Source organism: Acomys minous (genome assembly GCF_964271855.1).
Source record: "Acomys minous genome assembly, chromosome: 15".
Taxonomy (NCBI): Eukaryota; Metazoa; Chordata; class Mammalia; order Rodentia; family Muridae; genus Acomys; species Acomys minous.
The window spans coordinates 7,011,289-7,036,200 of record NC_140497.1 but is presented as its reverse complement, the minus strand read 5'-3'; positions in this window follow the sequence as shown (position 1 = coordinate 7,036,200).

Genomic DNA, 24,912 nt, shown 5'->3' with positions numbered 1-24,912 from the left:
TACTTAGATGAGAAAAGGGCACCCAAACCAGCACAGGGTGGAAGTGGGGCGATAAAATGGTAAATTAATTCATCAACCTTATTCGTTCTCACCTGATTCCACCATTTTAAAATCTAATTTAATTTTTCTCACAATCCTTCAAGGGGACTGTGAGATGGCTCAGTGGGTAGACGTGCTGGCCACACGAGCCTGCTGTCATGAGTTCAACCCCTAGAGGCCACATAAATGTGGAAAGAGAGAACTGACTCCAAAGAGTTGTCCCCTGACCGCCACATGTGCAGTGTGGCATGTCCTCTGCTGCCTGCACCCTGCACCCCAAACTATGTACAAACACAATAATACATTTAAAATTTTGAAGCCTTCAACTAAAAAAAAATTTAAAGTATGACGTTCTATTCAATTTGGGAATTACTGCCACAGATTATTTCTGTTTCAAAGATATTTAAGGGATTGACAAAGGAAAATAGTTAGAGCCTCTGGGCAAACCCAGAAGGCTGGCAAGACTACAAGAAAGCTAGCCTAAAGTTTGGGAGAATGTTCTAAATTCCAAGAGACACAGAGATATAAAAAACGACCATGACCTTGGATGGAATCTGTAAGAAAAGTCTCTGTGGATGTGGCTATGCTGGTTTGACCAGCACTGGAGAAAGTCAGAAGCATCACCGTGTTTTTTAGATGTGATCACACTGTCTGCCGAGTGGTGTGCACCTTTGTCTTTCACAGTACTGGGGGCACTGACATGTCAACATGAATACATCTGACACACAGAAAAGCAAATGCATAGGTGCACTGCTTTCTTTCACCTCACTGTGCTAAAGCCCTCTGACCAAAAGGCAGCTTGGGGAATGTGGTGGCTTGGATGAGAATGAACGCCAACAGGCTCTGATGTTTTAGTGCGAGACCCTTAGTTGATAGCCCTCTTTAGGGGACGATTAGGAGGTGTGGACTTGCTGGAGGAAATGTGTCATGGCCCCAGGCTTTGAGGTTTCAAAAGCCACCTACCATTTCCAGCACACTCCCTCTGTTTTCTCTTGGTAGCGAGGTGTGAGCACTCAGCTTCTGCACCTGGCCTGGGCCTGCCACTTGAGGCTTTACCCTCACGTACTCTAACCTTTTGGAACCATAAACCTGCTTTCTTCTTCATGGTGTTTTTAATCACAACAATAGAAAAGCAAGACAGGAAAGAAAGGATTTATTTGGCGTATACCTTTGGGTTACAGTCCGTTGTTGAGAGAAGTTGAGGCAAAGGTTCGAAGCAGGGACGATGACGGGCTGCTGCTGGCTGGCTGGCTCATCTGCAAGCTCATGCTTAGCCAGCCTGCGTGTATATAACTCAAGACTACCTGCCCAGGGATGGCATGCCCCACCGAGAGTGTACCCTCCAGTATTGAGACACTCCCTCACAGACAGGCGCCCACAGACCAATCTGATCCAGGCGAATCTTCAGTCGAGGCCTTCTTCTCAGCTGTCTGTCTCAGCTGTGTCAAGTTGGCAAAGTGAATTCCAACAGCACGGTTAGCTGATGGGTTGGTTGCTGATGTTTCTCCAAGTTTGTTACTGTTTGTGGTGACATTCGGAAGCAGAGTCGGCTGCTTTCCCAGCACTGCTGTTTCAGCAAAGCCCGCACCCATTAGGTGTCCTGCAGGTAGCTGTGGAGGCCACTTTCCCGGGGATAGAACCTCCTAGATGCAGGTCCAGGACAAGCCTTGGAAATGTGTAAGAGGCATACATGGAGACAAGGGCACGGCTTGTGGTGGGGTTGTGCATCAGCCTTGTTGCAGAAGGCAGCACGCTCGTGAAGACACTTGCCCAGGATCACATACCTGACATGTGGCAGAAAGATGCCAAGGGATGTGAGGTGTCTAAAGTCCATTTAAAACACCCTACAGTGGGTGAGGGGTGAGCACAGGCAGACAGATGGATGGTTCCACATGGAAAGCTGACCTTGAGGAAATGGGCTCGTGGCTGCTCACTAAGCAATTCTTTCACTGTGGGTCACCCCAAATTATTGGAGGAAAAGATCAGAGTGATAGCTCCAGGGCTGACAAGATGACTCAGTGGGTCTCAGCACCATCATTGACCAACCTGAGTTCAATCTCTGGGACCGTCATGATGGAAGGAAAGTACCAACTCCATGCATGGTGTCCTCTTACCTCACATATGAATGCCCCGCCACAAACGTACAAAATAGATAAAAATGTCATTTTTTTTTTTACAGCAACAGGTCTGAGAAGGTCATGTTATCCTTGCTCGAGGGTGCAGCTCACTGAGTATCAGGAGCCACTGCCTCTCACAGTCTTTGACCAAAGCCTCCTACTGCAAAAGCATCAGAGGTCACCATGGAAACTACTAGATCAATTGTTCAAAAGGGCCCCTCTGGCACGTGACAAAGAGAGGAGGGGTCTTAAGTCTCTTCTTGGTAGTCTGCTATCCTTCCTCTGAGTGCCCCCATGCCTCCCCATCCAGGGGATGTGGCCAAATATGGGGCACCACTCAATTGTGGAGAATGTCCTGTCCATTGGCTAGATCTGGGTAGGGGTTCGAAGTTTATTGCACGTATTTTCCTTGGCTAGTGCCATAGTTTGAGCAGGACCCCTGGACTCAGATCTGTCCATCATAATGTTCTTCTTGTAGGTTTCTAGGACCCTCTGGATCCTTCTATTTCCTCATTCTCCCATGCTTCTCTCACTTAGAGTCCCAATAGGATGTCCTCCCCTCTGTCCCACGTTCCTGGAGACTTGATATCCTATGAGCATATACAGGGGGAGGAGGTCCCACTCAGTTACAGTCATAGGGGAGGGGAGTAAGGGGAAAATGGGGAGGAGGGCGGATACAAGGGATGGGATAACAATTGAGATGTAATATGAATAAATTAATAAAATATATTTTTTAAATAAAAAAATAAAGGTCTTATATGCTAAAGAGAAAGAGAGAGAGGTGGGGGGGGAGAGGAGGGGTCACTTGCTCAGGGCTTAGGCAGTGGTAAGACTGGGCCCTGGGTAGCCATTCAGGAATACCGGCTTCCCCCACACCTCCATTTCTTTTCATAGGTAGCTGAGCAGGCGATGTCTAACCCTATCTGTCCTGTGATGCTAGGCAGCCGTCCTCAGACTTCCCACAGCCCTCCTTGCCCGGATGACATGTTGTCTGGCTTCCCATAGAGCCTGTCCTTCACCTTCGAGCAGTTTATTGAGCTGAACAGGGAACTTTTACCCTCTGTTTGAACATCTTCTGGTTTCTTGTCTATTTTTAATGCCTTCTGTCCACAGAGCATTTCCCTTTGATGTGGGCAGGCACTTCGCATCATCTAATGAGTCCTCCCAGAGTGATGAGCGATGGGTGCTAAGAAGCGGAGGCCACAGAGGAAAAGCAACACTGGGGAAGAGTTTGCCTGTCCCGTGTGGGTTTTATGAATCTAGAAAATTCCATTTTTTAAATTGATATTTTGCTTCCTAAGTGTTAAACTATATATCCAGTGCTTTACTCAGGACACTGGGAGGCCTCCTCAGCTCGGGGTGATGCTATCTTTTAAGAAACCTAACTTGTGGCGGGCGTGGTGGTGCACGCCTTTAATCCCAGCACTTGGGAACCAGAGGCAGGTGGATCGCTGTGAGTTGGAGGCCAGCCTGGTCTACAAAGTGAGTCCTGGACAGCCAAGGCTAACACAGAGAGACCCCATTTTGTAAACAGAAAGAAAGAAACAGAGAGAGAGAGAGAGAGAGAGAGAGAGAGAGAGACTTAACTTGAAGACTTGTCTAGTGTTTGTCACTAAGAAAAAATTATATCCTTACCCCTCTGCGGAGGGGTTGACAAAGCTGGCGCTCACTCTGTGGGAACAGAAGGAGCTGTAGCAAGGGTTCCCCAGGCCAGTCAGAGCCCGGGAGGGCCGGTCAGCATGGAGTTGGCAGCAGGCAGACTTAGAACAGCCAAGAGCTCACGGTATCTCTGCCTCCACCCTTCACCCAGGGTCCTGTGATTGCCCAAGGATTGTTGTGCTCAGGTTTGCAAAGGCAAGAGCGAAGAGTTACAACCCTATCGGATTCTAGACCCCTTCAGCTTCTCTGGGACGAGGATCAACTGCTTTGATTTTTTTTTCCTAGTAAGTTATATTGATATGACATACAGAATTTTCCAAGCAGATGACCAAACACGTGATGCTGACCCTGGAGGACGCCTCTGGGCTCCACAGCATGACATATCCCTGAAGGTCTACATCAAAGATGTTGCCATGCGTTGTAGTGATCGGGTAGGCTTGCTAGTGTTCCTATTGTACCTCCTCATTTCTTTTAGAGGAAGGAAAAGACCAGAAACACGTGCCCCCCCCCCATAGAGGAAATTATTTTTGGTTAGCCCTTTTACATTGTTTACATTCCATCTCTGGTGGACAGCGGGCTCTTGGTGTTTGCCCATAGACTTGCCTCTTCCCACCCCAGGTAACAGCCACCCAAGTGCCCCCATGAATAGTTTTCCCACGCGCAGCACACACCATCTCACCGTGGGCCTGAGTTATGGAAAGCCTAAGCTTCTTGTGGAGCTGCAATGGAGGCTGGTGGCGACCATGCAGGACCTGAGACTGTCAGGGGGCTTGGCCAGATCAAGACACTCCCCCAGGAAGGGTTTTTGTTTACTTCTTCAGACTTCCACATTATTCATCTACCCCCTGACTACACATTTATACATTTATTTATTCCACCTGTAGCTTCATCAGCTGTATGAACTGGGCCAACCACAGCCTTTGGTGGATAGTTCCCTCTCAGCATTGCCTGTCTCATTAAGGGGCAGGCAGATGAGTGGTGTCTTCACACCTGTGTCTTCACAGCATTGTCTCCCTGCTGCAGCTGAGCCTCCCAGGGACCCCTGGGACCTGCATCGAAGACTGTGCAGAGCTAGATCCCTATACTGCAGTCAGGTGGAGAACCATCAGCTCTAAGAGAGCCCCCTCCACACCCCAACAAGGTGCCTGACGTCACCACCACTATACTGAGCATATTTGCACTGGTCACAGGAACTATCGAAGCTCCCTGGGTAACTCCGGACTCTCCTGCCTCAGGGCCACTGGGGTGGCTTTGCCAACTCCACACAATCCAGAATCTCCTAGAAGAGAGTCTCAGTGAGGTTGTATACATTGGCTTGGCCTGTGAGCGTATCTATAGGGAATTGTCTCAGTTAAATTAATTGATGCAAGAAGATCCAGCCCACTGTGGTGGCACCATTCCCTTGATGGGGCTGACTGTGTTAACAGGAGATAAATTAAGCTGAGCATAAACCAACAAGCAAGCAAGCCTGCATGCATGCATCCGTTCCCTCTGGCTATGGTGTGACCAGCTACCTCAAGCTAACGCTGCTGTTTGATTTCCCCATAGGGATAGACCACAAGGTGGAACTGTGATCTAAAATAAGCAGAGTATTATCCCCTAAACAGATTCCAGCAGAGTATTTAATCACAGGAACAGAAATGAGACTAAAACGGCCACTGTCCCAGCAAAACACATGTCCCACCTTTTCCTACAAAAGGCTCCTGGAGAAAGAACAACTCCTTCCCCAGCCCCGGCGGGAAGGAGAGGTTTTGCAGGGAGAGGCGTGCACAAAGCCGTGTGCTCAATGTGGTGAAATCTCAGGTCTGCTCTGCCAGCTCCCATCATCCCTGCTCCCAGAAGCACACACAGTCACTTTGGCTGGTTCCCATGTGGTCCCTGTATCAGCACAACATAAAATGTCACTAGTTCCCTCTCCAAGGCAATGGCCTGTGATGAGCGGTGGCCTCTTTACCTCTAGACCCCTGGCTGACACTGAGGTCAAGGTTGTCCAGTGGGCAAGCAGCAAGTACAGAATAGCCCATTACCTCTCACCTACCATTCTTTATCCTGTTCCCCTCGTCAGAGGACAAGTCAGTTAACTCTCCAGGTGATAAAACTCAAATAAATTAACTTTCCTTAGTGTATAAATGGTAAAGCTTTATATGGTATCAACTTCTTCTTCTTCCTCCTCCTCTTCCTCCTCCTCTTCACCATCATCATCATCATCATTATCATTATTATTATTTTCTTTTTATTTAAGACAGATACTGTGTAGTCCTGGCTTGCCTGGAACTCACAGAGACCCACCTGCCTCTGCCTCCCAAGTGCTGGAGTTAAAAGTATGTGCCACCATGTCCAGCACTGTAGCTGTTTTTTAGCCCGTTAGCCTCAAAGCTTTAGTCAAAGCTGTCTGTGAGGTGCATTAGGAAGTACTCCTCACAGGAGTCTCACGTTTATGCATGCTTTTCAAAGGTGACGGTATTTTCATTTCATCCCAAGTGGTCCTTTCCAGAAGGCCTATATAGCAAACAGCCTCAAAGACAAAGACGGTGTCTCCTCTGGAGTGGAAAGGCAGACTAGCTCTGCCTATTATCAAGTCTTAGAGTTCCTGTCCTCTGAGACTGCTCACCGTGACCCTGCGCTGATATCCACTGTACCTAGCCACATCACTGAGGGACTTGGAGATGGTGACTTGGAAAGCCACGCTGTTTGTGCATCATCTCTGACCCAGGACACTGGTGCCTCCCTCCAGCATCTGAGAAGCCGTGGCAGGCTGGTAGACTGGCATGCATGTAGCCTTCCAAGGCTCCTGGATTTATATTCATAGAACAACATCAACATGATGCATGAGGGCTGGCAAAGGGCTTAGGTATTCGCTGTGCGAGCCTGATGTGAATTTGGTCCCCAGGACTTATGCAATGGTGGAATAAGAGAGCCAACTCTACAAAGTTGCCCTCAGACCTCCACATGTGTGCCGTGGCATGCATGAGTCTTCTCCCAATACTTGGAATAGCATAATAGGGCTGGAGAGGTTTTTCAGTGGTTAAGAGCACTGCCTGCTTTTCCAGAGGACTGGAGTTTGATTCCCAGCATCCATATAGTAGCTTACAACTCTAACTCCAGTTCTGACTTCCTCCTCCAGCTTTTGAGGGCACCAGGCATGCACACAGTATGCAGACATACATGCAATCAAGACACTCACTTAAAAGCTGAAAAAGAGCCGGGCGTGGTGGCGCACACCTTTAATCCCAGAACTCAGGGAGGGAGAGGCAGGCGGATTGCTGAGTTCAAGGCCAGCCTGGTCTACAAAGTGAGTCCAGGGCCGGGCGTGGTGGCGCACACCTTTAATCCCAGCACTCGGGAGGCAGAGGTAGGCGGATCGTTGTGAGTTCGAGGCCAGCGGGACTACAAAGCGAGTCTAGGACAGCCAAGACTACACAGAGAAACCCTGTCTCGAAAAACCAAAAAACAAAACAAAACAACAACGACAACAAAAAAAAAACAAAGTGAGTCCAGGACATCCAAGGCTACACAGAAAAACCCTGTCTTGAAACATAACAGCAACAAAAGCATAACAAGTATGGTAGCAAGACCTGACAACAGGGTAAAACTTGGAAATTAACTGAGAAATTGAGTCCAAAAATCACTGTAGAAAGTGCAGTGCCACTTAGTGACCTTAGACAACCTTGTTAGGAATATGGAGGACCAGGAAGCCATCCCCTCCACCCGGCCTCTTGAGTTTCTTCTGACGCCCAGGTGGGAAGGAAAGCCTGCCCGCCCTCCCTTGCTCCACTTCCTCCTTCCCACACAGCTTCCAAAGGCTTCCTGTGGAATCTCAGCTGCTCTGTGGCCAACCAAGGGAAAGAGCGGTGGGTGTCTCGTGTCAGTTGCTTGTCCTCCAGTCTGTCCACACCTCCACCCTCTTCTCTAGGGACGCATCCCTTTCAAAGTGACCCCCCCACCAGGAGCACCACTGGGCTCGGGTTTTGCTTGTTGCTCTGAGGTCACGATGACTGACAGCTGATTTCCTCTGCTCTCAGACATCATCTCAAAATAAAGAAGACCTAAGTTTCGTGCTTTTTTTTTTCTTAATAATAATTCTGCACTGGCAGCTTGGTGAATTTGCATAAGTAATCGGAACGCTTGAGCGGGGCTTGATAAAACAGCGCTGCTGAGGAGACAGGAGCCTGCTGGCTAGCCAGAACCAGAAGAGGACCAGTTCGGAAGGACGGGAAGGACAGGAAGGACAGGAAGGATGCCTAATGAAGGCATCTCAAGGTCGGCTGAGAAAGAGCTGCGGATTCTTTCCGTTGCCGACCGCAGGATCGGGACAGATGTCAGGGTCCACCGCAAGTGGACATTGAGTAAGGTCGAGAGGACACTAGTCCTTCATGTTAGAAGGTCCCGTCGTGTTTACCAGGCCTGCGGCTTTCCCTCAGATCTCCCAGGTCTGTAAACTGTGTGTGTGGACCAGAGTTCAGATAGCTCAGAGAAACTAAAACATCCTACATCATCATGTGTAGATGTTTTCCTTGAGTGACTTCCCACAGTATTGCTTGGGTTTTCCAGGTAAGCGGGGAGCTGGACTGAACCCCATGTGTCATGAGCCCAGGAGGCCACAGGATACAGCTAGGCCTGGCATGGGAGAGGATGGTGTCAGGCCCTGCCTCTTGTAGGTGTGGCTCAGGGGTGCATTTGAGTCCCTGATGTCCCCTCTCTCCTTGCCTTCTCTGTGTGTGGAGAGCAGAAATGGAGGTCAGGGAGGCCTGTCAGAGCCATCAGAGGAGCCTTTGACTACAAGTCAGGTGCCTGCTGGATCTGTGTGTGATGGGAGCAGCATACGGTATTCTAGAAGAGATAGGCAGGGTGTGGGTGTGAGTGAGCCAGCTTCTCACTGGCCTATGTCAGCCCTAAGCCCCTGCTCTCTTCCTGTTCCCAGCACAGGGTGCAGTATCATAAATGCTTTCTTTATGGCCGTCGAGGAAAGCACTCTGTCCATGTTATCAAGGCAGAGATCAGCTGGGGATTAAGAAGCAAGGGGAGTGAGGCATAGCAGAAGCCTAGAAGAGATCCCGTGCATGCCGGAGGAAAAATACGGTGAGGAATGCCATAGGGTTGGTATAAAAGCAGAGTACTGATGGAAGATTTGATGGAATGTTGTGTCGATGCTGAATTTCCTGGGCTTGGTGGCTACAGTGTGGGTGTTTTAGGGAGTATCCATGGCCTTGGGAGACACACTTGAAATATTTAAAAGGCAAATGTTTGGAGGGTAAATTTTCAAAATGTACACATCTCACTCTAAGTTTAGAGGAAATACACATATCTATGGAGAGGGGGAATTTGCCAAAGGATACAGGGCAAACGTCAACACAGTACATGGGGCAAAGGATATGTGTGTGTATGTATATGCTCAAGCCAGGCCCGGTGGCTCGCTGCCTCTTCCTGCTGCCTGAGGATCCAGATGTAGAGCTCTCAGCTCCCCTCCAGCACCGTGTGTACAGCCATGCTTCCCACCACGATGACAGTGGACTAAACCTCTGTGAGCCAGCCCCAAGTAAACGTTCTCCTGCGGCCGTGGTGTCTCTTCACAGCAATAGGACATTAACTATGACAACGTTTACCACAGCAACAAAGAAGCAAACTAAGAGGGGGTGGGGGTGGGGGGAATCAGGGAGCCTTCTGTTTTGTAGGACAGTAAAGCAGAACTGGAAGCAACCAAGAGCGATGCGGCTGGCACCCGAAGCGAGTGTCTTGTGCGGCTAACTCCCCGGCCCCTGTGCTCTGTCTTGATCCTGTTTAGTGTTGTGCTTGAGGTTCTGAACACCACTCTGTGTGTGCAACATTGGGGCCACTGGTTCATATGTGGGGGCCTTGGTTCATATGTGGGGACAAATCACACCTGAGGTGGAATTGCTTTCCACAAGCAAAGGAAACCCGGAGGTGATTGCACCTAAGCCCAGCATAGTAAGCAACGAGTGTAATTGGGATTACTTAAAGGAACGTGGGTTGGGGTGTTACAGGCACAGGCAGCTCCTAGGCAGCTACAGCATTGAAGAGTGGTCCTCCACAGCACTTATTAGCTCCTTATGTACCCTTAGAAATGGCCAGGGCCTCATGGTCCCCTTGTGCAGTCTCTTGTCACTTGAGGGAATGTTAGGTGGTTCAGTCTTGTGTGGGTATCATTGCAGTACTCACGGTTGCTATGATTTCATTTGACAACCACCCTGTCATGCCCAGAGGACAGAGGTGATAATCACAACAGAGTGATTATTAAAAAGTCACCTTAAATATTTATGGCAGTTGTTTGTGTGTACATAGCTTCCCAGAGAAGTTGGAAAAGTACCTAGGAGTGCGACCGCTGGGTCCAATGGGAAGACTGTCAAAGACTGTCAAACTGTCTTTCCAAGATGGCTGCACCAACGTCATCACCATGAGCATAGCACGAGGGGTCCTGTTGCCGTGCATTGCTACTGGCTATCACTGGGGGGGTCCAGATTTCGGCCATTACAGCTGTGCCGCTGCATCTTGCTGATACTTCAGTTTGTGGTTCTCTGACATCACGTGAGCACCTCGTCACATTCATCCATGCCTTCTATGTTTCTCATTTGATAATGTTCGAATCTTTTGCCCATTTTTATATTTCTTTTTTCTTTTTCCTCATCACGTTTTAAGAGTTCTTTGTGGATTTCGCATGAGTCTTTTGCAGCTATATTTTGTAAATATTTTCTCCCAGTCTGTGGCTTGTCTCCTCCTCCTCCATCTTTCTTCTTGTCTCCTTGTTCCATTTATTTAGCTACCAGCTGTTAAATTTTCCACTCATTATTATGCAAATTTCTGTTCTTTTAATCCCGTCAACATTTGCTTTATGTGCTGGGTGCTCTGTCACTAGATGCATTCATATTTATGATCTCTGTCTTTATGAATGATTGATTGCTCTGTTATTATGAAGGGTCTTTCTCTGGTTGCTTTAATTCTCTGCCTTGAGGAGCACTGTGGTTACAACAGGCACTTTCTTGTGCGGATTATTTGTATGACAGACTCTCTTCACCGGTTCCCAGCTTCCCTACTTAAACTACAGCTCTGGAGACAGCTTATAGCTGGGCCTTGCCTTTGGAAGCCATTTTGATAATCAGAGCAGGTGATGCTCCGCTTTTATTATAATAGATTTCAGATCCGCCATTTGGGTTTTCTCTCTGTCCCTCCTTTTACATCTTCCTTCGGATTGTTATACTACAAAAAAAAAAAAAAAACAGTTCTGCTTTATGCCACTCATTTGGTTTCCAACCATATTTGATCTTAATTTTTTTTGTGGTTGATTTAAGGCCCAAGCAGCACCTTGTAAGAGGTAGACAGAAGCCTGCCGCGCCCGAGCCATTCCCTTAGACGCTCTATGCCCATCTCTCTCACTTTGATTGTCATAGACGTGCATATAAACACTGCAAGCCGCAATGCAGCCAATAAACTAGAGGGAACAAGGATGCCTGTCTTAAGCGCTGACTCTTTGCAGTGCTCTTGATTATTTCTTAAGGTTTGAATTTCTATCTGATATAATTCCTTAAATAGGGTCCTTTAATCCAGCACTCTGGAGCCAGAGACAGGTGGATCTCTGTGAGTTCAAGGCCAACCTGGTCTGTATAGCAAGTTCTAAGACAGCCAGGACTACACAGAGAGAGTCTGTCTCAAAAACCAAACAAACAAACAAAAGGAAAATTAGTTTAATTCTTACAAAGTCAATGTTTAAAATAAACTCCACATAGATAAATTTTTGTGAGCCTTTGCCTCTGGTTGTCAGCAGACCAAGCGTGTGCTGTGCCAAGTCCCTGAGGAAAGCTCCCATCCCTGTGAGCATATGGCATGTAGTAACTCATGCCTTCAGCCTCTATGGCTGAACAAGGAAGCTCTTGTTATTCATGGCCACTTTGTTACAGACTGTGGAGCAAATAAGCCACTGAGAGTCCTCTTTTCCTCCAAGGTTTTATCTTGGAGGTCACCATACAGACCCTTTAGAGAGTTTTAAATTGTTTAAATTAAAAGCACAGGATGTTGTCAGGCGGTGGTGGTGCACACCTTTAGTCCCAGTACTCGGGAGGCAGAGGCAGATGGATTGCTGAGAGTTCGAAGCTAGCCTGGTCTACGAAACAAAACAAAAATACAAGTTGTTTTAAATTGTCCTGACATGTTCACTTTCTGCAGAAGTCTGTTCGAGATTCTAGACAGGGAGGGGCTGCTCTGCTCAGTTTGGGTGCAGAGGCAGAGGCCTCTAGCACTGTGGTCTGGCGCTGTGACTCCACATGGGAGACCTGTAAATGCTGATTCCAGGTTTTTCTTGGGCCTCAGCAGTTTTCCTAGAAAGGCCCATTTTCTGTGCTAGAGTCCCAGCCACACAGCCAAACTTGGCTGTCCTGGCTCCTCTGGGTCCTCTGACAGAGGCAGACCCTTCATTGTCATGATGTCATGACCTTGGGGGTTGTGAGGTGAACCCGGCATGGCGTGTATGTTATAGAATTTCTGCACTGTCGTTGGTGCCTCTTCCTTCATTATTGAGAGTCTGGCTCTTCTGTCTACCACTCAGAGACTTGTTCCAGTCTGGGGCTCTCCTGAAGCTCTACTGGAGCCCCTCCCCCATCTCTGTGAGAAACAGATGCACCAGCTGTGGCACAGCTTTTATACAGCCTGGCTTTCCACTAGGCATGTGGTTTCCAGACTGCTGACTCCCGAAGCAGCCTCGTCCGAGCCTTGCCCCATGCACAGTCAGGTTCAGTGTCCCAGCTGCGTTCCCGTCTCAAATCCCAGCGTCCTTCTTGAACTTCCCCCTCAACTTACTAACTTGAAAGCTGGCAGTCTGGGTGATGGCGCGGAGTTCTGTTTTTGCGGGGATCTGGGAGCAGAAAGGTCTCACTCAGCCCATCAGCTGACCTTTACCTGCCTCCTGGCATGGGGACGGGCACGACTGAGTTAGTACTTCCAGACCCCACAGGATGTTTGGAAATATAAATAGCCCTGAACCGCACAGGAAGGAGCAGCCACAGCCGAGGCTCAGAGTGGTTCTCTTGCTCTCCTTGAAGGCTCTCCTTGAAGGTGAGGAAAGCAGTCAATATAGGGATAGGTAGTAATCCAAGGCCCCAAAGAGGCTCAACTGTGTCAGCTCCACCTCCATGCCCCTGACGCCAGAGGCCTAGGTGGCTGCTCTGGCCATACCCAGCTGAGGTGGGGACATGTCTCAGCCCTCAGACACTGGGTCTGCAGGAAGAGGGCTCTGTGTCCCACACAGGATGGCCTCCACATTCTCTGCATTGTAGCCATATCCTGTGTGGAGACTCAGGAGCTCCAGGTGTCCTGAAGACCAGTCCTGTAGTGAGCATGATTCAACTCCCCCCCTCCCCCCGTGTGTTGCTGAGCAGTGACATGGGGGGTTAGGAGAGCACTTGGTGGCACTCGGCTTGCACACCCAGGCAGGACACACATGCACTCACCTGTGATTAGCTGCAAAGCACTGCAGGAAGAAGGAACCTGCCTATAACCTTGTGTTACACTATTGTACTTTCAGCGTCGAGCAACTGAAACCCCTCTGCTGCTGTCTGAGGGGCCATCCCCCGTAGGAGGGTCAGCCTGCCAATCAATTATAAGTACTGCCAGGCATGGTGGCACACGCCTTTAATCCTAGCACTTGGGAGGCAGAGGCAGGTAGGTCGCTGTGAGTTCGAGGCCAGCCTGGTCTACAAAGAAATTCCAGGACAGCCAAGGCTACACAGAGAGAGATCCTGTCTCAAAACACACATGTGCATGTGCACGCACACACACACACACACACACACACACACACACACACACACACACACACCCCTCCCAAAACAAAACAAAACATCAACAACAAAAAACCAACAAAACCCTGGCTCTGGAGGGTTGGCCTCGGGCTATTGGATGGCAGAACCATGACAGACAAGTATGTGTCTTTCCCACTTTTCCCTCTGATCATTTTTGTCTAACCGTTATGTATCAGCTGTTCCCTAAGGACAAAGGCACAGCTTCCTCCTTGGTCCAGTCTCTGTGGGTCCACTTTCCTCTTCCTTCTCCCATCACAGGGAAATGGCACCTGGTACAGGCAGAGGTGTTAGTCAGAGCCTCAGGGAGATCCAAATGTTCCCTGTAGCTGCAAGCAGCTTATGCAGGTCTCAGCTGGTGCATATGAAAACAAGCATAAAATGAACACAGGCAAAGAGGAGACGGGGCCCTCTCTACCACTGTCTTCCCTGTTGACAAAGCTCCTTCCCAACAGCAACTAAGGATACATTGCAATCCACAGAGGACTAGTCCTGGGGCTTGTGATTAAATATTCTGACAATGTGTGACCCGTGCCCCTGATCTCAGAACTGGTTCCCTTACTCCTTTTTCTTGTTCTCTCTTTTTCTCCCTGTTTTTCAGCTGCAGATGTTAAATTTTTCACACAATGCATGGTACTTAAAGTCCTCTTTGGTATCATTCATTTGTTCCTCCATTCCTTCTTCTTTTTTTTTTTTTCTGAGTTGTCCAGAGTCCCTTATGTCTATTTATTTAATGTTTGTTTTTATATCTCAGCCACAGTTTTCCTTCCCCCCTCTCCTCCTCGTCCTTCTCTCCCCACCGCCCCTCCTTCTACCCACTCCTGTCATTTGGCATCTGGCAGGCTAGCCTGGGCTCACGTGCTGTGGGTCAGTCCAGGTTCCACAATCCGTGGGCTGGTCCAAGCTTCTGGACAGGAATGGACGGACCTCAAGGTCAAAGGTCCCAAGGTCCTATTTCTTACTCAGGGGCAGCATGAAGCTCTCAGGGTGAAGCTTGTGGCCTGGGCACTAAGCCAGGTTCCCGGCCTCTCCGAGGGAGGTGGAAAATGAGTTTTTCATGGAGTGTCACAGTTTAGCTCTTGCAGGTCTTAAGATGGCAGTGGAGACTCAGGAACACCACAAGCCCACGATGACACCAAAGTGTTACAGCTCCTTGTTTGAGCTGTGCTAAGCACAGCAGAGAAGCAGCCAGATGTTCTGAACCCACTGGCAGGCAGGTCAGGTGAGACACAGGCTCAGCACCAGGGGTCAGCATCAAGCTAGCAGCAGTGGTGAAAGGCTGTTCCCCATTGCTGCCTGACCACCAGGCGTCCAGTGGCAGTTCCCCCCGGAATAAATGGAGTCTCAGATGGCCAAAGTGGAGGGATGTGAGCAAGAGCATCTGCCCCCCCCCACCCCCCCAGAAGCCTTCATTCATAAACCATGGGCAGTGGGGAGGGGTTTGAGGGTGAATGTGTCTGATTTGCTAGAGCTAAGAATGCCAGGATACTTAATCTGCATACAGTGAGTGGACAGTACCTCGTTTACATGCAGTAACATGGGGGTCCTATCACAAGAAGGAGACAGCAGTACCCAATTCTACTATGGGTGAGAGAATAACTTCTAGGTAAGAGTAGGGGGCATTTCCTGGAGGCTAGGATCTCCTCAGCATAGGCCAGGGTACTTCCAGGAATTCCCTGTGCTGGCGGAACAACTTCCTTATCAGCAAAGGGTCGGGCCTGTAGTCTTCCCTGAGGGCTATGTGATACTCCTTATAAAATCTGGGGTAACCAGATCAGGTGGAGTGAGGACCCCACTGAGAAAAAGGGTCTACCAACATAGACCGAGCACATGGCTATCCAGAGAAGTCAGACTTCAGCCTTATCCAGCAAAGTCCCTCACAGTCCTCCTCCCTCTCTCTTCCATAAAGGGGAGCGGAGTGCCTTTCTTGCTTCATTCTCCAGCAGGTTCGCCCTTCTCCATGGGCAAAACAGGCAGGAGCATCAGCAGGCTCCCTGAGGCAGGTGCTGCTGACCTGTTTGAACAGTAGGGAAACCAAGGCAGATAATTTTATCAGTGTTGTCTCAGGGAAGAGGCCTGGCCCAAGCTCTCTTGTGGAAGTAGGTGAGGTCCTGGCCATGGCCTCATGATATTCATGAAGGTGACATCACGGTGGCTTCATAGAGTGTCTGTAGCACCTGTGTGCACAGCTGGCCTAGGAACAGCAGGGGTCTGAGGGAGATGGCTCCGTCACAGGATGCTTAGGCTTGAGTACATAGTCTTGCCTTATCTTTTTTCTCATCTTTTTTGTTGTTGTTCTTGAGATGGGGGCTGCCAGTAAACATGAAGGAAGGACAGGGTGGGGAAGGGTAGTGGGAAAGGGGAATCAAAAAGAACAAAACGGGGGCTAGAGAGATGGCTCGGTGGTTAAGAGCACTGGCTGCTCTTTCAGAGAACCTGGGTTCAGTTCCCAGCAGCCACATTGCAGCTCACAACCATCTCTTAACTGCAGTTAGATCTGACACCCTCTTCTGGCCTCCTAAGGGATGCACACAGGTGATGCACACACACACACACACACACACACGCACACGCACACGCACACGCACACGCACACGCAGGAAAAACACCCATGCACATAAGGTAATAACAAGAACAAAGCGTAGTAAGGCACGCATATGTGTATATATGAAATGTCATAATGACGCCCATAACTTTGTATGCTAACTTTTACAATTTAGTTTAAAAAACAGATGTGGAGGCATGTGACGTGGCTCAGCAGATACAGGTGCCTCCACCAACCCTGATAACTTCAGCTCTATCCCGACACGCCACATGGTGGAAAAAAGGAGAGAACCGACTCGCACAGTTGTCCTTCGGCCTCCATGCACAGAGGCGGGGGTGGGGCGGATAACTTTAAAAAATAACATCAGAAACAAGCTTGGGAAATGTTAAAACAAAAACTAAAATCCAGTCCAAATGCTTTGTGCCCTGGGATGAGGAGCAGGACGGACTCTGTCACCATGGCTCAATGTAAGGGCAACACCAGGCATCACATTGTATGGCAGCCGTGTGCTGGTGTGCATAGGCCACGCGGGGAGGGGCGGGGAGGGGGGGCTGGAGGAGAGGGCTGTCCATCACAGCCCTGGCATGTGACATAATAAACAAACAACAAATGAATTTATGAAAAGAGTGGATGATCTGGGTTGTGGGTGACAGGGATCAGGTTGGAGGCATTAAAGGTGGCCACAAGCCCTGCTTTGGGGGAGGGACAGGAGTAGGGAACACTGGTGGGAAGGAAGAGGCTGATTCCAGACAGCCCAGGCGAAGGTCAGGAGATGCTTCTGAGCAAACTGTTCCAGCAGAGAAATCGAAATCCTGTGGACTGCTGTGGTCAACAAGAACAGCAGAGGAGATGGCTGAGAATCCTCAGAAAGGATGTTGGAAGCAGAGAAAACAGCTTCCGGCTGATTCTGCACCCAGAAATCGACAGTTTCTCTTGACTGCCAAGCTCGGAAATCAGTGGCAAATCCAGGAAAAGTCCAGACGGCAGCCCTGCCCCTGAGCATACAGAGACCTCTTGTGAAAAGATTAGACTTCTTAAAACAGTGAAGTCATGTCTCTGAGTCTTTACCGTCACATCTATGTTCTCTCTGGCTTTGTGACAGGGTCCCTCTGTATTCTTGGCTATCCTGAAACTTGCTATGTAGACCATGTAGCCCCTGAACTTGATCTCTCTGTGTCTATGTCTCAAGCACTGCCACTACAGGCCTTCACCACCATGAGAGAGAGAAAAAAAAAAATTTTTTTTTTTGGCTTTTCAGTTGGAAATTAGAGAAATAAAAGATATCCTTTAGGGGCTGGAGAGATGGCTCAGTGGTTAAGAGCACTGCCTGCTCTTCCAAAGGACCCGGGTTCAATTCCCAGCACCCACATGGCAGCTCACAACTGTCTGTAACTCCAAGATCTGACACCCTCACATCAACACACATAAATTAAAAAATTAAATAAGTAAAAAATATTTTTTAAAAAAGGTATCCTTTAGGGATGTCTTAGTCAGTGTTCTGTTGCTGAGAAGAGTCACCAGGGCCACAGCAACTCTTATAAAAGGAAACATTTAGTTGGGGCTGGCGTACAGTTTGAGAGGTTCAGTCCATCATGGGAGCATGGCGGCACGCAGGTTGACACGGTGCTCCAGAAGGAGCTGTGAGTTCCACATTCAGATCTGCAGGCAGCAGGAAGAGAGACACTGGGCCTGGCTTAGGCTTCTGGAACCTCAAAGCCCAATCCCAGAGGCATGCTTCCTTACTACAACAAGGCCACACCCCCTAACCCTTCTAAGTAATGCCACTCCCTGATGAATAAGCATCCGAATACATGAGCTTATGGGGACCATTCTTGTTCAAGCCACCACAGGGGAAGTAGGGGAATATGGCAGCAGGTAGACGGCTGGTGTGGCCAACATTTCCACAAGAGAGCAGACCTAAGGTCTGGCCAGGATCAGTGAGATACAATAAAAGAACACAGTCACGGCCACATGTCCCTTCCCATGGTGCTCCATCCTGTCAGCATCCCTCACCGTCACTCAACCTCAGAGAGATCACATTGCTTTAGGCACCCTCCCCTCTAGGCAGGCAGAGGTCTGGAAACAAAAGATGTATAATTTCATATACTGAGCCCCAAACATCTTTGAAGTTTATTTCCCTCCAAAGACATCAATATTTCAAACATCCTTCATCTGTAGGTCTATTTTTGGCTATTTTCTATTACTTTTGTTGAATGAGAAATGCAATGGATCTCAAAGAAAATAAGTTCTAGAAGCTGGATATAGTGGTCCATGCCTGGAATCGCAGCACTCTGGAGGCTGAGGCAGGAGGATTGTGATAAGTTCCAGCATGGCCTGGTCTACTTTTGTGAGACTCTGTTTAAGAAATAAAATCTCCCTGGGCACAGTGGCACATGCCTTTAATCCTAGCACTTGCGAGGTAGAGGCAGGCAGGTCTCTGTGAGTTCGAGACCAGCCTGGGCTACAAAGTGAATCTGGGACAGCCAGGGGTACACAGAAAAACCCTGTCTCGAAAAACAAAACAAAACAAAACAAAACAAACAAAACACCAAAAAGAAAGAAACAAAGAAACAAAGAAACAAAGAAACAAAGAAAGAAAATCTCATGGTTGATTTTCAAAGATGCCTAGAGCCAGCTTAGGCCCAGCTGCAACAAAACAATAAACCAAACCAATCAAACAAACAAACAAAAAACACCCAAAACCAAACCAACCAAACAAAAACAAAAACCCCCAGAAAACATGAGACCTCTGCTAATGCCTGCTAACTATCCCCTCATCCTCAAACTCTAAGCTAGCCCTGCAAGCTAGAAGTTCAAGTTGGAAGATTACAAAACAGGCACAGTTGCCGGGAAGATCCCATGTCGGATGCGCTTTAAGGATGGGGAAAGTAGAGAAGAGCCCGCACGTGGTCTTTGTGAGAACCAGACAGATGTAAGCAACAGGGGGAGGGATAAGACCTAAATGAAGTGTGTGACATTGTCCCTCCTGATGGCTGTGCAAACTGGGAAAGCAGAAAGGGGCTTGCTTGTGTTAGCGCGAGCAGAAAACAAACTGCCTTTTTCCTCCCATGTGTGGGATCTCCAACACTCCTTTTTTGTTTGTTTGTTTGTTTGGTTGGTTGGTTGGTTTTGGTTTTTTAAGACAGGGTTTCTCTATGTACCCTTGGCCATCCTGGACTCACTTTATAGACCAAGCTGGCCTCAAACTCACAGTGATCCCCCTGCCTCTGCCTCCCAATCTCCAGCACTCTTATGATGAGGATCATCTTATGATGAGGATCATCGCTTCTCACACCTGCCTCAAAACATAAAACAAACAAAAATTCTGGGGTTCCACCATATGTTTTTAATATGCTGTTACAGTGTATCAGTGATGTATCAGCGACAAATGTATCAGCGACAAACTGTGAAGTCCTTACAGTTAAAACAAGTCAAGTAAGAGAGACTCTGAGTCAAGAAAATCTTAGCAAGCAAAGTCTTCACACTGGACTCTTTGTGGCTCATACAAAACATAGACAATGCTGCTGGCTCTGCTCTTCCCCGGGGCAGCTTCTTCTTTGGATTGAGAGCACAGTGCACCATCGCTGCAGTCTTCGGAGCATATTTTCTTTGTTTTCAACAAATCCATCTTAGCTGCTGATTTATTATTTAATGAGCTAATCAATTTAATATGCACCATCAAAGCACAACTTTGGGAAATAAAAACAACAGTCTCCATGAATGTCGGCAAGAAAAGAAACCACGCAGAAGATTTACTTGCAGGGCCATTGGGTCACAGAAACTGAGACTCGGCTCAGATACGGTTTTGGATCCTGCAGGAGAATGACGCCATTCCCAATTCAATTCTCAGGAAGCCATTTTGGCGTCCTGTGCTTTGAAGCCTTTGTCCTGTGCTGGAATCAGTCTCATTGCACATTACGTTTTTCCTTGTTCTGTTTTGTTTTTTACCATCTCTAATATTTACAGGAACATTATTCTGTCAAGCGACCTTGTTTTTGTGGTGTCAGATCAAAACTGTTGGATCAATGAAGACCACAGAGTCTTACTCTGAGAAAATGTCCCCCCCCCCCACTGGCCAAAGGAAATCTGAACTCTACATAAGCCAAAGGCCTCCCTACACCCCGGCTACCCAATCCCCACCTGAGCTTGGACAGAACCAAACCAAGGCAGGAAAGACCAGCACACTCCTGGAGGGAGGGCACAGTGGCTTTCTGACTGTTCCTCGGGTCAGCATGCCTGATAAAAGAATCCTGAGTCCAGCCTGGGCTGTGGTGGCACCACTGCTAAGGCAGTGGTAAACAGGAGCCAAGGCAGACAGGCCTTCAGTCTAAGAGAAGGAAGGCAAAGTGTTGAGGCGCCTTGAGGAGGCTAAGTAGAAAGTCTGATTCCCACCGTGGTGTTTGAGGCCATCTGCCCAGCCTTGGCTCCTCTTGCCTGTCTGGACTCGGCTGCTCATTTCACTTCTAAAGAGTCTACATTTCTCTGTGAGTATTTGGCTCACACGATCATTGGAAGATCAAGTAAGGACTCGCTTAGAATTTGGTGTTGTGATGCAGTAGCCTGTGTTTTCTCGCAGACGAAAGACTCCTTGCTTCCTAGCACTAAGGGACATAGACTCAGCAATGGAAACCCTTCCTTAGCGTGACCTGAGCATATGGGCACGTTACAATAGCACAGCTGGTTTATTGTGCTTGTTTACGTCAACCCTGGTTATCTTATGAGACAGCCAGCTCTGTAGTCATAAGCCGGGAAAGTTTCAGGACATGATGGAGATAGACATAGATCAGCACTCAGCCATGTCAGTGCAGATTAACCAGTGTGGAAAGGCATCTTTGCATAACCCTGGAAGCCACTAGGTTCCTAGAGCCCTGTGGCTTCAAGCTTCAGCCTCCAAGTTCAGAGAGATTGAGTAATTCAAAAGGAGATAACCAGCCAAGAAGACGGAGGATGTGGCTATCACCTGACAAAGGTCTGGCTCTTTCTGCATCACGCTAACGGGGAGATGGATGGCTGAGGGATGGATCGAGGGCCTGGCCCATGAGAATTATAGCCTGCTTCCCGTCTCCTCTGTGTTATGAAGGCTATTTCCAGTCCCCAGGGTGCCTGGGAATGGCTCACTTGCGTGGAGCCACATGAGGGAACTGGGGTGAATTCTGAGACTTCTGGGAATTTCTACCAGGGCCCTGACCATGCTGGGCACCTCATAGGCCAAAGACACTGCTTGGTGGCATCTGTAAGTTATTGACCAACTGAACAACACTTGGGTCTCTATCTCAGCAGAGTGTGACAGGCCACTTCTGTTCCTTTCTGTCCTCCCATCCGCTTCAGCTCCCTGAAGGCCGCGAGGGCCTTTGAAAAGGTCTCAGTGTGCCAGCATCTCTTTTCTATGTTCATCTGAAAGCCTGAGAGAGGAGCTTGCATGTGGAACAGGACTGATGTGTGCACAGCCCTGTCTGTCACGGTACTTTCCAGAGAAGATGGGGGTGGGTACAGGTTGGGGGGGGCGCCCTCCGGAGGGTGTAGACACCCAGACTCTGGACTGGATGAAAGCGGCTCACAGAGGGCAGGAAAGAGAGCAGTCACCACCTTGACTCAGCAAACAGTAGGAGAAAAAAATATCAACGTGGGGCTGGAGAAATGGGGAGAGATGTTGCTTCCAGACAGGTTTGATGGATTCAGGTCGCATGAAGGAGACGTTCCTGTAAGAACTGATTGCTGAGGAAGGCTCTGGAATCACCTTCCCTGAAGGTCTTTAAAGACAGCATTAATTCCTACCTGTCTGAGGTCAGCTTGAGGGAAGAAAATGCCTCTGAGTGATGGCCAAGGCCTCTCCTCGCCCCGGGTGCCTGTGGTTTCTCTACCACTTGAAACTTTCACCGTAAGACATTCTGGGCAGCTATAAGTTTGTCTGGGCTTTTCCCAAGGCCCCCAAGTGACCCATCCACATGTCATGGAGGGTAATTCAGACTTTGTCTCTTGCAGGCATCAGTTGATGGGAAAAGTAGGATGGTGCAGGTCATTCAGAAAGACACTGCAGGAATTACAGCCGAGAGTCCTCTGCTCTCTCGTCAGGATGGCTGTCATTAAGAAAACGTGACAGCAGATGCTGTGACGATATGAGGAAGGAGGGACCCTCATTCTGGGCTGGTGAGAGTGTAAAGTGGTGCAGCCACTATTGAAGTCAGTGTGGAGATTCTTCGACCAATACAGAATTACTATATGGCCCAGCTGAGCCACTCCTAGACCCATCCTTAAAGATTCCATGCCCTACCCCAGAGACACTTGCATATCCACGGCTATTGCTGCTCCTTCCAGATTCTCAAGAAAATGCAACTGATAGATGGCCATCAATGGCTGCATGGATGACAGAAATGTGCTACACACACCCACAATGGATGTTTATTCAGTTGTAAAGAAAAATTTAAGTCATGCAATCTATAGGACGATGGATGAATCTAGAAAGTACTATATTTAAGTAGGTGACCTAGACCAGAAGACAAAAGTCACAGGTTCTCGCTCATACAGGGATTCCAGCTTTCCGTGTTTATATATGTATATATTTGGTGTGAGTGTGGGGATAGGCTGAGAACCTCGAAATGGGACCAGAGGAGGGGAAAAGGGAAGGGAGGGAGCGGGGACACAGAACACATGAAAGCAGAAAGGAGGCTCTGGGGGGTGGGGGGTGGGGTGGAAGAGTACAAGGGAAGGAAAGGGGTGGGGGAGGGGAGGGGGGGAAGAATCAACAAAAACAAATTATATTCGGAAATCCATAAAGACGCTTATTACTTTGTATGCTCACTTTAGAAATTAAAAACTAAAAAAGGCACCGCAGGCAAGTGCATGACCTCAGCACATTCTAGCAGAGGCCTCCCTGAGCCAGCCCCCTGTGGTAAGCAAGGCTTGCCTTCGGATGCAGCTTCCCAGGCCCCACGGGAGTGACTGATGGCTAGAAGGCCTGCTGCAGCACTTTGCAGGAGGGAGACAGGGAGCCCGACAGGCTGAGCTCTGAGAACCAGAGACCCGGGCAGCACAGGCAGACGTCCCAGATCTTCCAATAGAGGAGGCTCATTTGCCAGCTTTCCACAACAAACCCATGGGAACCTCCTCTATGACTACCAAAAGCCACTAAAAGAATAAGGTTTACAGAGCACTGTGCAGGAGAATTGGGCTTTTTAACATTCCGATGTCAGCCAAGAGAGCAATCGTGCTGCTCAGTGTACTGCGCACTGTGTGCCAGAGTGGTGAGCACTGTGTCTCTATCTTGAGGAGCAGAGCCCTTAGGCTAGCTGGATCCTGGGTCACCCTGAGCATCACCTGAGGACCTGTGGAGAGGGTGCTTCTGTCTCTATGGAAACAGCGTGTATTCCGGCAAATTGAAGTCCTCTCCATTCGGAAGAAATAGCCATTTGCAAGTGAGTGGTTTTGTGCCAAACAAATGGATATCACGCATCACTTACACTGTATCACAAGGCCAAAATCAGGGAGTTAAAATACCTTAGCCTTATAAAGTGCTTAAGTATGCACCTATTTGGCCTTTCCTCTAAATATTTATAATTCTCCAAAAGTCTTTCCCTTAAGTGCCTTTTGAATCGGGTTTACTGAGCCTTCATTTACTTATTCAATAGCAAGCGCTGATTGAATGGCAATGTATAGGTATTAATAAGGTGTGACCTCTGCCCTCAGGGAGCGCACAGTCAGGTAGGTAAATGACACCACTGCACAGTGCCCTCTTAGGCCTGGCCTGGCCAAGGAGCACCGGAAGGGTGTGTGCATGCTGCTGCCCAGGCTCCTTCCGGAGGGCACTAACTGTCCCAGCGATGGATGGACAGGTAGCAGGATGAGAAGTTCAAGGTCATCTTCAGCTACACAGTGAGCGCTAAGTGAGATCCTGTCTTTAAAATAACAGCAACAAAGCCTGGCAAGCCTGAGCCCCTGGGACGATGATTGGCAGAGGAAGGGGCAGTTGACTTGATTTCACAGGTGCAGGAAAGGTGGTCCACACACCGAGAACTGGGAGGTGTCAAATGAGTGAGCATGGTCCAAGGCTGAGGGGCACCCGAGCTGGATGCCAGCTGCGTACCGGCTTCTAAACTGCGCCACTAGGAGCCCATGGAGACCTGGGACGAGGCAAGGTGGCTGTCGGAGAGGAAAACGAAAGAAGGGAACCAAGCAAGCAGTGTGTGCAGACTTCCCTGCGGTCAGTTGTCTAGTGTGCAGCCTGGCTGCAGGCTTCTGCGAGGACCGCCATCCAGCTTCGGCATCCTCCACACGCACAGGATTCTGCGCTTACCCTGCCATGTGTTTGCCAGGTGACAAGGATGTCCTTGTCACCCTGGTTTCTCAGAGGCGGCACCTTCCACGTGGCAACCGCTAGCTTTCTTCTTAGTAGCAGTGGTTTTCCTGGCTAGCACTCTCACACTGCTGGCCATTAGAGATGAGTGTGCCATCGTCGGATTTGCTTGGGAGTCAGTGTGCATGCGTGTGTCTGTATGCTCAGAAAAGGCAAGGCTGGGGCGTGGTGGTGGTGGCAGGGTAGTACAGGCAGAGGACAGTGTTACAGGGCTCCAGGGACCTCTGCAGACATAGTCAGAGGTAGAACTTAAGTTTTTCTTCAAGGGAAGTAGGATCAGAGGTCAGAGACAGTGGAGACAGAGGTGTGCAGAGCCGGCCCTGGAAAGAAGGAAGAGGAGGGAGCCAGAAGCCTGGTCCTGGGGGTGTAGAGGAATGCTAATTCAGAACACGGCTGTTC